Here is a 9,999-nt window from a genome sequence, read left to right on the forward strand (position 1 = left end):
CAACGGCACTTCAAATATTTTAGTCATTTGCAAGAAGACATTGTAATAACAACGTTCTTCTGAAATGCATCGGATTAGGGCACAGTGCCTTGTTAGCGCAGTAGGCAGCGCGTCAGTCTCATAATCTGAAGGTCGTGAGTTCGATCCTCACACAGGGCAAGGCTTTTAAAAGCCGCAGTGAATCAAATGTTTGACGCCTATTACAAAACTAGCAACTCAACAATGATTCCGTCCGGGCTCGAACAGGGGACCTTGCGCGTGTGAAGCGCACGTGATAACCGCTACACTACGGAATCCAATGAATTTTGGAACCGATTGCGAAGGAAAGCAATACAAGGCTAAAATAGCTAGAGAAAAAAGCAAAAACATGTCGCTTGTTAGTTGCCAGATTCCGTAGTGTAGTGGTTATCACGTGCGCTTAACACGCGCAAGATCCCCGGTTCAAACCCGGGCGGAATCATTGATATTTTCGCGAAGCGAACCTCGCAAGAGCCTCTGTAGGTTCCATGGTGTAATGGTTAGCACTCAGGACTCTGAATCCTGCGATCCGAGTTCAAGTCTCGGTGGAACCTGTGCCGTTAGTTGTGCCTCGGAAGCAGCTATTGGGCGTTTGGAAGCAACGGCACTTCAAATATTTTAGTCATTTTCAAGAAGACATTGTAATAACAACGTTCTTCTGAAATGCATCGGATTAAGGCACAGTGCCTTGTTAGCGCAGTTGGCAGCGCGTCAGTCTCATAATCTGAAGGTCGTGAGTTCGATCCTCACACAGGGCAAGGCTTTTAAAAGCCGCAGTGAATCAAATGTTTGACGCCTATTACAAAACTAGCAACTGAACAATGATTCCGCCCGTGCTCGAACCGGGGACCTTGCGCGTGTGAAGCGCACGTGATAACCGCTACATTACGGAATCCAATGAATTTTGGAACCTATGACGAAGGAAATCAATACAAGGCTAAAATAGCTAGAGAAAAAAGCAAAAACATGTCGCTTGTTAGTTGCCAGATTCCGTAGTGTAGTGGTTATCACGTGCGCTTTACACGCGCAAGGTCCCCGGTTCGAGCACGGGCGGAATCCTTGATCTTTCCGGGAAGCGAACCTCAGAAGAGCCTCTGTAGGTTCCATGGTGTAATGGTTAGCACTCAGGACTCTGAATCCTGCGATCCGAGTTCAAGTCTCGGTTGAACCTGTGACGTTATTTGTGCCTCGGAAGCACCTATTGGGCGTTTGGAAGCAACGGCACTTCAAATATATTAGTCATTTGCAAGAAGACATTGTAATAACAACGTTCTTTTGAAATGCATCGGATTAGGGCACAGTGCCTTGTTAGCGCAGTAGGCAGCGCGTCAGTCTCATAATCTGAAGGTCGTGAGTTCGATCCTCACACAGGGCAAGGCTTTTAAAAGCCGCAGTGAATCAAATGTTTGACGCCTATTACAAAACTAGCAATTCAACAATGATTCCGCTCAGTCTCATGATCTGAAGGCCGTGAGTTCGATCCTCACACAGGGCAAGGCTTTTAAAAGCCGCAGTGAGTCAAATGTTTGACGCCTGTTACAAAACTAGCAACTCAACAATGATTCCGCGCGGGCTCGACCCGGGGACCTTGTGCGTGTGAAGCGCACGTGATAACCGCTACACTACGGATTCCAATGAATTTTGGAACCTATGACGAAGGAAAGCAATATAAGGCTAAAATAGCTAGAGAAAAAAGGAAAAACATGTCGCTTTTTAGTTGCCAGATTCCGTAGTGTAGTGGTTATCACGTGCGCTTAACACGCGCAAGGTCCCCGGTTCGAGCCCGGGCGGAATCATTAATGTTTCCCCGAAGCGAACCTCGGAAGAGCCTCTGTAGGTTCCATGGTGTAATGGTTAGCACTCAGGACTCTGAATCCTGCGATCCAAGTTTAAGTCTCGGTGGAACCTGTGCCGTTAGTTGTGCCTCGGAAGCACCTATTGGGCGTTTGGAAGCAACGGCACTTCAAATATTTTAGTCATTTGCAAGAAGACATTGTAAAAACAACGTTCTTCTGAAATGCATCGGATTAGGGCACAGTGCCTTGTTAGCGCAGTAGGCAGCGCGTCAGTCTCATAATCTGAAGGTCGTGAGTTCGATCCTCACACAGGGCAAGGCTTTTAAAAGCCGCAGTGAGTCAAAATGTTTGACGCCTGTTACAAAACTAGCAACTCAACAATGATTCCGCCCGGGCTCGACCCGGGGACCTTGTGCGTGTGAAGCGCACGTGATAACCGCTACACTACGGATTCCAATGAATTTTGGAACCTATGACGAAGGAAAGCAATATAAGGCTAAAATAGCTGGAAAAAAAAGGAAAAACATGTCGCTTTTTAGTTGCCAGATTCCGTAGTGTAGTGGTTATCACGTGCGCTTAACACGCGCAAGGTCCCCTGTTCGAGCCCGGGCGGAATCATTAATGTTTCCCCGAAGCGAACCTCGGAAGAGCCTCTGTAGGTTCCATGGTGTAATGGTTAGCACTCAGGACTCTGAATCCTGCGATCCGAGTTCAAGTCTCGGTGGAACCTGTGCCGTTAGTTGTGCCTCGGAAGCACCTATTGGGCGTTTGGAAGCAACGGCACTTCAAATATTTTAGTCGTTTGCAAGAAGACATTGTAAAAACAACGTTCTTCTGAAATGCATCGGATTAGGGCACAGTGCCTTGTTAGCGCAGTAGGCAGCGCGTCAGTCTCATAATCTGAAGGTCGTGAGTTCGATCCTCACACAGGGCAAGGCATTTAAAAGCCGCAGTGAATCAAATGTTTGACGCCTATTACAAAACTAGCAACTCAACAATGATTCCGCTCGGGCTCGAACCGGGGACCTTGAGCGTGTGAAGCGCACGTGATTACCGCTACACTACGGAATCCAATGAATTTTGGAACAGATGACGAAGGAAAGCAATACAAGGCTAAAACAGCTAGAGAAAAAAGCAAAAACATGTCGCTTGTTAGTTGCCAGATTCCGTAGGTTAGTGGTTATCACGTGCGCTTAACACGCGCAAGGTCCCCGGTTCGAGCCCGAGCGGAATCATTGATGTTTCCGCGAAGCGAACCTCGGAAGAGCCTCTGTAGGTTCCATGGTGTAATGGTTAGCACTCAGGACTCTGAATCCTGCGATCCGAGTTCAAGTCTCGGTGGAACCTGTGCCGTTAGTTGTGCCTCGGAAGCACCTATTGGGCGTTTGGAAGCAACGGCACTTCAAATATTTTAGTCATTTGCAAGAAGACATTGTAATAACAACGTTCTTCTGAAATGCATCGGATTAGGGCACAGTGCCTTGTTAGCGCAGTAGGCAGCGCGTCAGTCTCATGATCTGAAGGCCGTGAGTTCGATCCTCACACAGGGCAAGGCTTTTAAAAGCCGCAGTGAATCAAATGTTTGACGCCTATTACAAAACTAGCAACTCAACAATGATTCCGCCCGGGCTCGAACCGGGGACCTTGTGCGTGTGAAGCGCACGTGATAACCGCTACACTACGGAATCCAATGAATTTTGGAACCTATGACGAAGGAAAGCAATACAAGGCTAAAAGAGCTAGAGAAAAAAGGAAAAACATGTCGCTTTTTAGTTGCCAGATTCCGTAGTGTAGTGGTTATCACGTGCGCTTAACACGCGCAAGGTCCCCGGTTCGAGCCCGGGCGGAATCATTGATGTTTCCGCGAAGCGAACCTCGGAAGAGCCTCTGTAGGTTCCATGGTGTAATGGTTAGCACTCAGGACTCTGAATCCTGCGATCCGAGTTCAAGTCTCGTTGGAACCTGTGCCGTTATTTGTGCCTCGGAAGCACCTATTGGGCGTTTGGAAGCAACGGCACTTCAAATATTGCAGTCATTTGCAAGAAGACATTGTAATAACAACGTTCTTCTGAAATGCATCGGATTAGGGCACAGTGCCTTGTTAGCGCAGCAGGCAGCGCGTCAGTCTCATAATCTGAAGTTCGTGAGTTCGATCCTCACACAGGTCAAGGCATTTAAAAGCCGCAGTGAATCAAATGTTTGACGCCTATTACAAAACTAGCAACTCAACAATGATTCCGCCTGTTCTCGAACCGGGGACTTTGCGCGTGTGAAGCGCACGTGATAACCGCTACACTACGGAATCCAATGAATTTTGGAACCGATGACGAAGGAAAGCAATACTAGGCTAAAACAGCTAGAGAAAAAAGCAAAAACATGTCGCTTGTTAGTTGCCAGATTCCGTAGTGTAGTGGTTATCACGTGCGCTTAACACGCGCAAGGTCCCCGGTTCGAGCCCGAGCGGAATCATTGATGTTTCCGCGAAGCGAACCTCGGAAGAGCCTCTGTAGGTTCCATGGTGTAATGGTTAGCATTCAGGACTCTGAATCCTGCGATCCGAGTTCAAGTCTCGGTGGAACCTGTGGCGTTATTTGTGCCTCGGAAGCACCTATTGGGTGTTTGGAAGCAACGGCACTTCAAATAATTTAGTCATTTGCAAGAAGACATTGTAATAACAACGTTCTTCTGAAATGCATCGGATTAGGGCACAGTGCCTTGTTAGCGCAGTAGGCAGCGCGTCAGTCTCATAATCTGAAGGTCGTGAGTTCGAGTCTCACACAGGGCAAGGCTTTTAAAAGCCGCAGTGAATCAAATGTTTGACGCCTATTACAAAACTAGCAACTCAACAATGATTCCGCCTGGGCTCGAACCGGGTATCTTGCGCGTGTGAAGCGCACGTGATAACCGCTACACTACGGAATCCAATGAATTTTGGAACCGATGACGAAGGAAAGCAATACAAGGCTAAAACAGCTAGAGAAAAAAGCAAAAACATGTCGCTTGTTAGTTGCCAGATTCCGTAGTGTAGTGGTTATCACGTGTGCTTAACACGCGCAAGGTCCCCGGTTTGAACCCGGGCGGAATCATTGATGTTTTCCGCGAAGCGAACCTCGGAAGAGCCTTTGTAGGTTCCATGGTGTAATGGTTAGCACTCAGGACTCTGAATCCTGCGATCCGAGGTCAAGTCTCGGTGGAACATGTGCCGTTAGTTGTGCCTCGGAAGCACCTATTGGGCGTTTGGAAGCAACGGCACTTCAAATATTATAGTCATTTGCAAGAAAACATTGTAATAACAACGTTCATCTGAAATGCATCGGATTAGGGCACAGTACCTTGTTAGCGCAGTAGGCAGCGCGTCAGTCTCATAATCTGAAGGTCGTGAGTTCGATCCTCACACAGGGCAAGGCTTTTAAAAGCCGCAGTGAATCAAATGTTTGACGCCTATTACAAAACTAGCAACTGAACAATGATTCCGCCCGTGCTCGAACCGGAGTCCTTGCGCGTGTGAAGCGCACGTGATAACCGCTACACTACGGAATCCAATGAATTTTGGAACCGATGACGAAGGAAAGCAATACAAGGCTAAAACAGCTAGAGAAAAAAGCAAAAACATGTCGCTTGTTAGTTGCCAGATTCCGTAGTGTAGTGGTTATCACGTGCGCTTAACACGCGCAAGGTCCCCGGTTCGAGCCCGGGCGGAATCATTGATGTTTCCGCGAAATCTGAAGGTCGTGAGTTCGATCCTCACACAGGGCAAGGCTTTTAAAAGCCGCAGTAAATCAAATGTTTGACGCCTATTACAAAACTAGCAACTGAACAATAATTCCGCCCGTGCTCGAACCGGGGACCTTGCGCGTGTGAAGCGCACGTGATAACCGCTACACTACGGAATCCAATGAATTTTGGAACCTATGACGAAGGAAAGCAATACAAGGCTAAAATAGCTAGAGAAAAAAGCAAAAACATGACGCTTGTTAGTTGCCAAATTCCGTAGTGTATTACAAAACTAGCAACTGAACAATGATTCCGCCCGTGCTCGAACCGGGGACTTTGCGCGTGTGAAGCGCACGTGATAACTGCTACACTACGGAATCCAATGTATTTTGGAACCTATGACGAAGGAAAGCAATACAAGGCTAAAATAGCTAGAGAAAAAAGCAAAAACATGTCGCTTGTTAGTTGCCAGATTCCGTAGTGTAGTGGTTATCACGTGCGCTTAACACGCGCAAGGTCCCCGGTTCGAGCCCGGTCGGAATCATTGATGTTTCCGCGAAGCGAACCTCGGAAGAGCCTCTGTAGGTTCCATGGTGTAATGGTTAGCACTTAGGACTCTGAATCCTGCGATCCGAGTTCAAGTCTCGGTGGAAGCTGTGCCGTTAGTTGTGCCTCGGAAGCACCTATTGGGCGTTTGGAAGCAACAGCACTTCAAATATTTTAGTCATTTGCAAGAAGACATTGTAATAACAACGTTCATCTGAAAAGCATCGGATTAGGGCACAGTGCCTTGTTGGCGCAGTAGGCAGCGCGTCAGTCTCATAATCTGAAGATCGTGAGTTTGATCCTCACACAGGGCAAGGCTTTTAAAAGCCGCAGGGAATCAAATGTTTGACGCCTATTACAAAACTAGCAACTCAACAATGATTCCGCCCCGGCTCGAACCGGGGATCTTGCGCGTGTGAAGCGCACGTGATAACCGCTACACTACGGAATCCAATGAATTTTGGAACCGATGACGAAGGAAAGCAATACAAGGCTAAAACAGCTAGAGAAAAAAGCAAAAACATGTCGCTTGTTAGTTGCCAGATTCCGTAGTGTAGTGGTTATCACGTGCGCTTAACACGCGCAAGGTCCCCGGTTCGAGCCCAGGCGGAATCATTGATGTTTTCCGCGAAGCGAACCTCGGAAGAGCCTCTGTAGGTTCCATGGTGTAATGGTTAGCACTCAGGACTCTGAATCCTGCGATCCGAGTTCAAGTCTCGGTGGAACCTGTCCCGTTAGTTGTGCCTCGGAAGCACCTATTGGGCGTTTGGAAGCAACGGCACTTCAAATATTATAGTCATTTGCAAGAAAACATTGTAATGACAACGTTCATCTGAAATGCATCGGATTAGGGCACAGTGCCTTGTTAGCGCAGTAGGCAGCGCGTCAGTCTCATAATCTGAAGGTCGTGAGTTCGATCCTCACACAGGGCAAGGCTTTTAGAAGCCGCAGTGAATCAAATGTTTGACGCCTATTACAAAACTAGCACCTCAATAATGATTCCGCCTGGGCTCGAGCCGGAGACCTTGTGCGTGTGAAGCGCACGTGATAACCGCTACACTACGGAATCCAATGAATTTGGAACCGATGACGAAGGAAAGCAATACAAGGCTAAAACAGCTAGAGAAAAAAGCAAAAACATGTCGCTTGTTAGTTGCCAGATTCCGTAGTGTATTACAAAACTAGCAACTGAACAATGATTCCGCCCGTGCTCGAACCGGGGACCTTGCGCGTGTGAAGCGCACGTGATAACCGCTACACTACGGAATCCAATGAATTTTGGAACCGATGACGAAGGAAAGCAATACAAGGCTAAAATAGCTAGAGAAAAAAGCAAAAACATGTCGCTTGTTTGTTGCCAGATTCCGTAGTGTAGTGGTTATCACGTGCGCTTAACACGCGCAAGGTCCCCGGTTCGAGCCCGGGTGGAATCATAGATGTTTCCGCGAAGCGAACCTCGGAAGAGCCTCTGTAGGTTCCATGGTGTAATGGTTAGCACTCAGGACTCCTAATCCTGCGATCCGAGTTTAAGTCTCGGTGGAACCTGTGCCGTTAGTTGTGCCTCGGAAGCACCTATTGGGCGTTTGGAAGCAACGGCATTTCAAATATATTAGTCATTTGCAAGAAGACATTGTAATAACAACGTTCTTCTGAAATGCATCGGATTAGGGCACAGTGCCTTGTTAGCGCAGTAGGCAGCGCGTCAGTCTCATAATCTGAAGGTCGTGAGTTCGATCCTCACACAGGGCAAGGCTTTTAAAAGCCGCAGTGAATCAAATGTTTGACGCCTATTACAAAACTAGCAACTCAATAATGATTCCGCCCGGGCTCGAACCGGAGACCTTGCGCGTGTGAAGCGCACGTGATAACCGCTACACTACGGAATCCAATGAATTTTGGAACCTATGACGAAGAAGAGCAATACAAGGCTAAAATAGCTAGAGAAAAAAGCAAAAACATGTCGCTTGTTAGTTGCCAGATTCCGTAGTGTAGTGGTTATCACGTGCGCTTAACACGCGCAAGGTCCCCGGTTCGAGCCCGGGCGGAATCATTGATGTTTCCGCGAAGCGAACCTCGGAAGAGCCTCTGTAGGTGCCATGGTGTAATGGTTAGCACTCAGGACTCTGAATCCTGCGATCCGAGTTCAAGTCTCGGTGGAACCTGTGCCGTTAGTTGTGCCTCGGAAGCACCTATTGGGCGTTTGGAAGCAACGGCACTTCAAATATTTTAGTCATTTGCAAGAAGACATTGTAATAACAACGTTCATCTGAAATGCATCGGATTAGGGCACAGTGCCTTGTTAGCGCAGTAGGCAGCGCGTCAGTCTCATAATCTGAAGGTCGTGAGTTCGATCCTCACACAGGGCAAGACTTTTAAAAGCCGCAGTGAATCAAATGTTTGACGCCTATTACAAAACTAGCAACTGAACAATGATTCCGCCCGTGCTCGAAACGGGGACCTTGCGCGTGGGAATCGCACGTGATAACCGCTACACTACGGAATCCAATGAATTTTGGAACCTATGACGAAGGAAAGCAATACAAGGCTAAAATAGCTAGAGAAAAAAGCAAAAACATGTCGCTTGTTAGTTGCCAGATTCCGTAGTGTAGTGGTTATCACGTGCGCTTTACACGCGCAAGGTCCCCGGTTCGAGCCCGGGCGGAATCATTGATGTTTCCGCGAAGCGAACCTCGGAAGAGCCTCTGTAGGTTCCATGGTGTAATGGTTAGCACTCAGGACTCTGAATCCTGCGATCCGAGTTCAAGTCTCGGTGGAACCTGTGCCGTTAGTTGTGCCTCGGAAGCCCCTATTGGGCGTTTGGAAGCAACGGCACTTCAAATATTTTAGTCATTTGCAAGAAGACATTGTAATAACAACGTTCTTCTGAAATGCATCGGATTAGGGCACAGTGCCTTGTTAGCGCAGTAGGCAGCGCGTCAGTCTCATAATCTGAAGGTCGTGAGTTCGATCCTCACACAGGGCAAGGCTTTTAAAAGCCGCAGTGAATCAAATGTTTGACGCCTATTACAAAACTAGCAACTCAATAATGATTCCGCCCGGGCTCGAACCGGAGACCTTGCGCGTGTGAAGCGCACGTGATAACCGCTACACTACGGAATCCAATGAATTTTGGAACCTATGACGAAGAAGAGCAATACAAGGCTAAAATAGCTAGAGAAAAAAGCAAAAACATGTCGCTTGTTAGTTGCCAGATTCCGTAGTGTAGTGGTTATCACGTGCGCTTAACACGCGCAAGGTCCCCGGTTCGAGCCCGGGCGGAATCATTGATGTTTCCGCGAAGCGAACCTCGGAAGAGCCTCTGTAGGTGCCATGGTGTAATGGTTAGCACTCAGGACTCTGAATCCTGCGATCCGAGTTCAAGTCTCGGTGGAACCTGTGCCGTTAGTTGTGCCTCGGAAGCACCTATTGGGCGTTTGGAAGCAACGGCACTTCAAATATTTTAGTCATTTGCAAGAAGACATTGTAATAACAACGTTCATCTGAAATGCATCGGATTAGGGCACAGTGCCTTGTTAGCGCAGTAGGCAGCGCGTCAGTCTCATAATCTGAAGGTCGTGAGTTCGATCCTCACACAGGGCAAGACTTTTAAAAGCCGCAGTGAATCAAATGTTTGACGCCTATTACAAAACTAGCAACTGAACAATGATTCCGCCCGTGCTCGAAACGGGGACCTTGCGCGTGGGAATCGCACGTGATAACCGCTACACTACGGAATCCAATGAATTTTGGAACCTATGACGAAGGAAAGCAATACAAGGCTAAAATAGCTAGAGAAAAAAGCAAAAACATGTCGCTTGTTAGTTGCCAGATTCCGTAGTGTAGTGGTTATCACGTGCGCTTTACACGCGCAAGGTCCCCGGTTCGAGCCCGGGCGGAATCATTGATGTTTCCGCGAAGCGAACCT

General features: G+C 47.8%; 38 non-coding genes across 38 annotated transcripts; 33 read left to right on the top strand and 5 right to left on the bottom strand.

Moving 5' to 3' along the window:
• Positions 1-86: 86 nt before the first annotated feature.
• Trnam-cau (transfer RNA methionine (anticodon CAU)) lies at positions 87-159 on the top strand. Its single transcript has one exon. It is a non-coding gene; the product is annotated as a tRNA-Met (tRNA).
• A 228-nt stretch (positions 160-387) lies between these two features.
• Positions 388-460, top strand: Trnav-aac (transfer RNA valine (anticodon AAC)). The gene has a single exon. It is a non-coding gene; the product is annotated as a tRNA-Val (tRNA).
• Positions 461-500: 40 nt separating this feature from the next.
• On the top strand, positions 501-572 carry Trnaq-cug (transfer RNA glutamine (anticodon CUG)). The gene has a single exon. It is a non-coding gene; the product is annotated as a tRNA-Gln (tRNA).
• Positions 573-703: 131 nt separating this feature from the next.
• Trnam-cau (transfer RNA methionine (anticodon CAU)) lies at positions 704-776 on the top strand. The gene has a single exon. It is a non-coding gene; the product is annotated as a tRNA-Met (tRNA).
• A 228-nt stretch (positions 777-1,004) lies between these two features.
• Trnav-uac (transfer RNA valine (anticodon UAC)) lies at positions 1,005-1,077 on the top strand. Its single transcript has one exon. It is a non-coding gene; the product is annotated as a tRNA-Val (tRNA).
• A 243-nt stretch (positions 1,078-1,320) lies between these two features.
• Positions 1,321-1,393, top strand: Trnam-cau (transfer RNA methionine (anticodon CAU)). Its single transcript has one exon. It is a non-coding gene; the product is annotated as a tRNA-Met (tRNA).
• Positions 1,394-1,741: 348 nt separating this feature from the next.
• On the top strand, positions 1,742-1,814 carry Trnav-aac (transfer RNA valine (anticodon AAC)). Its single transcript has one exon. It is a non-coding gene; the product is annotated as a tRNA-Val (tRNA).
• Positions 1,815-2,057: 243 nt separating this feature from the next.
• Positions 2,058-2,130, top strand: Trnam-cau (transfer RNA methionine (anticodon CAU)). Its single transcript has one exon. It is a non-coding gene; the product is annotated as a tRNA-Met (tRNA).
• A 229-nt stretch (positions 2,131-2,359) lies between these two features.
• Positions 2,360-2,432, top strand: Trnav-aac (transfer RNA valine (anticodon AAC)). Its single transcript has one exon. It is a non-coding gene; the product is annotated as a tRNA-Val (tRNA).
• Positions 2,433-2,472: 40 nt separating this feature from the next.
• On the top strand, positions 2,473-2,544 carry Trnaq-cug (transfer RNA glutamine (anticodon CUG)). Its single transcript has one exon. It is a non-coding gene; the product is annotated as a tRNA-Gln (tRNA).
• A 131-nt stretch (positions 2,545-2,675) lies between these two features.
• On the top strand, positions 2,676-2,748 carry Trnam-cau (transfer RNA methionine (anticodon CAU)). The gene has a single exon. It is a non-coding gene; the product is annotated as a tRNA-Met (tRNA).
• Positions 2,749-3,089: 341 nt separating this feature from the next.
• Positions 3,090-3,161, top strand: Trnaq-cug (transfer RNA glutamine (anticodon CUG)). The gene has a single exon. It is a non-coding gene; the product is annotated as a tRNA-Gln (tRNA).
• A 268-nt stretch (positions 3,162-3,429) lies between these two features.
• Trnav-cac (transfer RNA valine (anticodon CAC)) lies at positions 3,430-3,502 on the bottom strand. The gene has a single exon. It is a non-coding gene; the product is annotated as a tRNA-Val (tRNA).
• Positions 3,503-3,593: 91 nt separating this feature from the next.
• Positions 3,594-3,666, top strand: Trnav-aac (transfer RNA valine (anticodon AAC)). Its single transcript has one exon. It is a non-coding gene; the product is annotated as a tRNA-Val (tRNA).
• A 544-nt stretch (positions 3,667-4,210) lies between these two features.
• Positions 4,211-4,283, top strand: Trnav-aac (transfer RNA valine (anticodon AAC)). The gene has a single exon. It is a non-coding gene; the product is annotated as a tRNA-Val (tRNA).
• A 40-nt stretch (positions 4,284-4,323) lies between these two features.
• Trnaq-cug (transfer RNA glutamine (anticodon CUG)) lies at positions 4,324-4,395 on the top strand. Its single transcript has one exon. It is a non-coding gene; the product is annotated as a tRNA-Gln (tRNA).
• A 131-nt stretch (positions 4,396-4,526) lies between these two features.
• On the top strand, positions 4,527-4,599 carry Trnam-cau (transfer RNA methionine (anticodon CAU)). The gene has a single exon. It is a non-coding gene; the product is annotated as a tRNA-Met (tRNA).
• A 228-nt stretch (positions 4,600-4,827) lies between these two features.
• On the top strand, positions 4,828-4,900 carry Trnav-aac (transfer RNA valine (anticodon AAC)). Its single transcript has one exon. It is a non-coding gene; the product is annotated as a tRNA-Val (tRNA).
• Positions 4,901-5,445: 545 nt separating this feature from the next.
• On the top strand, positions 5,446-5,518 carry Trnav-aac (transfer RNA valine (anticodon AAC)). The gene has a single exon. It is a non-coding gene; the product is annotated as a tRNA-Val (tRNA).
• Positions 5,519-5,999: 481 nt separating this feature from the next.
• On the top strand, positions 6,000-6,072 carry Trnav-aac (transfer RNA valine (anticodon AAC)). The gene has a single exon. It is a non-coding gene; the product is annotated as a tRNA-Val (tRNA).
• A 544-nt stretch (positions 6,073-6,616) lies between these two features.
• Trnav-aac (transfer RNA valine (anticodon AAC)) lies at positions 6,617-6,689 on the top strand. The gene has a single exon. It is a non-coding gene; the product is annotated as a tRNA-Val (tRNA).
• Positions 6,690-6,730: 41 nt separating this feature from the next.
• Positions 6,731-6,802, top strand: Trnaq-cug (transfer RNA glutamine (anticodon CUG)). Its single transcript has one exon. It is a non-coding gene; the product is annotated as a tRNA-Gln (tRNA).
• A 131-nt stretch (positions 6,803-6,933) lies between these two features.
• On the top strand, positions 6,934-7,006 carry Trnam-cau (transfer RNA methionine (anticodon CAU)). Its single transcript has one exon. It is a non-coding gene; the product is annotated as a tRNA-Met (tRNA).
• A 428-nt stretch (positions 7,007-7,434) lies between these two features.
• Positions 7,435-7,507, top strand: Trnav-aac (transfer RNA valine (anticodon AAC)). Its single transcript has one exon. It is a non-coding gene; the product is annotated as a tRNA-Val (tRNA).
• A 40-nt stretch (positions 7,508-7,547) lies between these two features.
• On the top strand, positions 7,548-7,619 carry Trnar-ccu (transfer RNA arginine (anticodon CCU)). Its single transcript has one exon. It is a non-coding gene; the product is annotated as a tRNA-Arg (tRNA).
• Positions 7,620-7,750: 131 nt separating this feature from the next.
• Positions 7,751-7,823, top strand: Trnam-cau (transfer RNA methionine (anticodon CAU)). Its single transcript has one exon. It is a non-coding gene; the product is annotated as a tRNA-Met (tRNA).
• Positions 7,824-7,887: 64 nt separating this feature from the next.
• On the bottom strand, positions 7,888-7,960 carry Trnav-cac (transfer RNA valine (anticodon CAC)). The gene has a single exon. It is a non-coding gene; the product is annotated as a tRNA-Val (tRNA).
• A 91-nt stretch (positions 7,961-8,051) lies between these two features.
• On the top strand, positions 8,052-8,124 carry Trnav-aac (transfer RNA valine (anticodon AAC)). The gene has a single exon. It is a non-coding gene; the product is annotated as a tRNA-Val (tRNA).
• Positions 8,125-8,367: 243 nt separating this feature from the next.
• Trnam-cau (transfer RNA methionine (anticodon CAU)) lies at positions 8,368-8,440 on the top strand. The gene has a single exon. It is a non-coding gene; the product is annotated as a tRNA-Met (tRNA).
• A 64-nt stretch (positions 8,441-8,504) lies between these two features.
• Trnag-ccc (transfer RNA glycine (anticodon CCC)) lies at positions 8,505-8,577 on the bottom strand. The gene has a single exon. It is a non-coding gene; the product is annotated as a tRNA-Gly (tRNA).
• A 91-nt stretch (positions 8,578-8,668) lies between these two features.
• On the top strand, positions 8,669-8,741 carry Trnav-uac (transfer RNA valine (anticodon UAC)). The gene has a single exon. It is a non-coding gene; the product is annotated as a tRNA-Val (tRNA).
• Positions 8,742-8,781: 40 nt separating this feature from the next.
• Positions 8,782-8,853, top strand: Trnaq-cug (transfer RNA glutamine (anticodon CUG)). Its single transcript has one exon. It is a non-coding gene; the product is annotated as a tRNA-Gln (tRNA).
• Positions 8,854-8,984: 131 nt separating this feature from the next.
• Positions 8,985-9,057, top strand: Trnam-cau (transfer RNA methionine (anticodon CAU)). The gene has a single exon. It is a non-coding gene; the product is annotated as a tRNA-Met (tRNA).
• Positions 9,058-9,121: 64 nt separating this feature from the next.
• Trnav-cac (transfer RNA valine (anticodon CAC)) lies at positions 9,122-9,194 on the bottom strand. Its single transcript has one exon. It is a non-coding gene; the product is annotated as a tRNA-Val (tRNA).
• A 91-nt stretch (positions 9,195-9,285) lies between these two features.
• Positions 9,286-9,358, top strand: Trnav-aac (transfer RNA valine (anticodon AAC)). The gene has a single exon. It is a non-coding gene; the product is annotated as a tRNA-Val (tRNA).
• A 243-nt stretch (positions 9,359-9,601) lies between these two features.
• Positions 9,602-9,674, top strand: Trnam-cau (transfer RNA methionine (anticodon CAU)). The gene has a single exon. It is a non-coding gene; the product is annotated as a tRNA-Met (tRNA).
• A 64-nt stretch (positions 9,675-9,738) lies between these two features.
• Trnag-ccc (transfer RNA glycine (anticodon CCC)) lies at positions 9,739-9,811 on the bottom strand. Its single transcript has one exon. It is a non-coding gene; the product is annotated as a tRNA-Gly (tRNA).
• A 91-nt stretch (positions 9,812-9,902) lies between these two features.
• Positions 9,903-9,975, top strand: Trnav-uac (transfer RNA valine (anticodon UAC)). Its single transcript has one exon. It is a non-coding gene; the product is annotated as a tRNA-Val (tRNA).
• Positions 9,976-9,999: the final 24 nt, after the last annotated feature.

The sequence above is a fragment of the Hydractinia symbiolongicarpus genome, chromosome 7, assembly GCF_029227915.1.
Source record: "Hydractinia symbiolongicarpus strain clone_291-10 chromosome 7, HSymV2.1, whole genome shotgun sequence".
Taxonomy (NCBI): domain Eukaryota; kingdom Metazoa; phylum Cnidaria; class Hydrozoa; order Anthoathecata; family Hydractiniidae; genus Hydractinia; species Hydractinia symbiolongicarpus.